This window comes from Austrofundulus limnaeus, unplaced genomic scaffold (genome assembly GCF_001266775.1).
Source record: "Austrofundulus limnaeus strain Quisiro unplaced genomic scaffold, Austrofundulus_limnaeus-1.0 Scaffold658, whole genome shotgun sequence".
NCBI classification, from domain to species: Eukaryota; Metazoa; Chordata; class Actinopteri; order Cyprinodontiformes; family Rivulidae; genus Austrofundulus; species Austrofundulus limnaeus.
Window position 1 is genome coordinate 174,429 of NW_013953060.1, and position 2,662 is coordinate 177,090.

The window sequence follows — 2,662 nt, forward strand, 5'->3', positions numbered from 1 at the left end:
AATTCATGTAATATTTACTCATCATTATCCAGTAAAAGTTATTAAGAATATAGTTAAAGATTTATGATTAAATCAGGTAAATTTTACTTAATTAATCTTAATGTTTTGCCTGTTGAAATAAAGGTTAAATAAAATAAATTAATTTGATCAAGTACATGTTACAAGCTTTAATTGAGCAAGTTAAGTAAAATTTACCTGATTTATTCACAAACCTTTAACTATATTCTTAATAACTTTTACTAGATAATAATGAGTAAATATTACATGAATTTGTCGCACTTTAATTTAATTAACAAATGTTAGTGCAAATCGTTTCCAGGATTTTCTCAAGTAAATATTACAGGTTATTTTTTACAGTGTATAATACCTCATGTAGGAACAAAACAGAACAAGTTACCTTCATAAACCTGAGGAACCAGATTATTCTACAGATTAAATCAACTAAAACCAGATAAAAATAATCTTTATATAACGTGCTGAGTGCAGCTTCAGCCTGCTGCAGCTTTCGTAAAAACACCAAGATGAGTCAAATACGTCTGAACAAGATTTTCAAAAACAAATGGCTTTAAAAAAAAATCCAAAGATTCCTGCAGATCTGACCACAAGCATGAGTTTATGGGCAGCAAGCATTTAATGTTCAGGAAGGATTTCATCCTGAGCCACTCTGACACACATCACAAACAATTACTCTCCAGCATGAATAAAATGTGACGTCTGTCTTACCTCAGAGCCGAGCCTCTGGATTTGTTCTTGTCAGACACCTGTCAGAAGAAAAACACAAACACGAGAGGGAAATCCACACGTCAGTAATCCACTCATTAATCAGATCCGATTTAGTTGGATGAAACTCTAACAGAGTACAGATTTAATGGGATTAACAGCAGAAGCATAATCTGATGATTGTATGAAAACAGCAGCAGGATTTATCCTGATAAACATCAGTGATATGATCAGATTATAGAAAAATACAACCTGAAAAAAGCAAATATATTTCCTGAGTTAAAATCTCCAATTATGGTTTAATTATAAAATGAAAAACAGTCAAAACTTTGTGCTGTTGTTGCTCTCAGAACACTGACAAACTTGAACCACAGAAACAACATTTTTACACCACGAAAGATTAATTATTTAAACTTAAGAAAAAGATAAATTGTTATAACATAGACTGTCTACTTGATTCTGCTGAGTAGGAACATAAAAAGAAATATTTTCCATAGTGAGGTTTATATTTTTTATCTCAGTTGTTGGAGGATCCACCTGGACTGTAAATACAGCTTATTTTATACACGCCCACTTATTTTGTGCTTCAGAAACCAGAGGCAGGTCAATCAGTCAAACTAATCGACCCACATTATCGGCTTAAAAACCTACAATCAGCAGCAGGTTATATATAATATTCAGCTGCTTCAACCAGTTTACTGTAACACACTGCATTTATTTGATAAAAATGATCTTTTGTTATTTTTTACAGAACAAGTTCTTCTAATTGTTGTTAAACAACCTGTTAACATTCAGCGGAACGCCCGCGTGCCGTTTTTGTTTCGTTTTATTTTGTAATGTTGTTTCTGTGTTTCTGTTCAACCTGTGTCCATGTGCAACGCATCAAAATGGACGTCTAGGCCCTCCTCTTTCGATTGGCACCTCATTTGACCAACCGGGTTCAAGTATCGGCTGTCCAAGACCAATAATATATGAGTAGTGACCAACTTCCGGATTCCGTCATCCTGGACTTGATTGACTGTAGATTCGGCCAGTCAGCTCCGAGCTTTGTTCTGATGACACAGCTGTGTAGCCAATCATCGTACCTTTCATTTGGTAGTTTAAGGAGGTGGGAACTTTGTTTAGTGACGGACGAGGTAAACACGGAGAAGTTCGCCATATTTAGACAGTCCTGCTACGCTATCAAAGGAAGCTACGCTCACAGGAAATTTTTTTCCATCGTTTCTTGACCAGTTAGCTGACTAAACCTGCTGATAAGATGAAAATAGATTTGTTATGAAGTGTTTCGAGACAAGGAAGAAAGATTTTTGTGGCCAGGATAAGTAAAAATGTTTGGATAAAAACACTTCCGGTTGGCTATTTTGAATCGCTAATTTCATCATATTTGAGGACAGAGGGTCTCAGGTAGGACAGAGGGTCTCAGGTAGGACAGAAGGTCTCAGGTAGGACAGAAGGTCTCAGGTAGGGCAGGGTGTCTCAGGTAGGACAGGGTGTCTCAGGTAGGACAGAGGGTCTCAGGTAGGACAGAGGGTCTCAGGTAGGACAGTGTCTCAGGTAGGACAGAGTGTCTCAGGTAGGACAGAGGGTCTCAGGTAGGACAGAGTGTCTCAGGTAGGACAGAGGGTCTCAGGTAGGACAGAGTGTGTCAGGTAGGACAGTGTCTCAGGTAGGACAGTGACTCAGGTAGGACAGAGGGTGTCAGGTAGGACAGAGGGTCTCAGGTAGGACAGTGTGTCTCAGGTAGGACAGTGTCTCAGGTAGGACAGAGTGTCTCAGGTAGGACAGAGGGTCTCAGGTAGGACAGAGTGTCTCAGGTAGGACAGAGGGTCTCAGGTAGGACAGAGTGTCTCAGGTAGGACAGAGGGTCTCAGGTAGGACAGAGTGTTTCAGGTAGGACAGAGGGTCTCAGGTAGGACAGAGTGTCTCAGGTAGGACAGAGGGT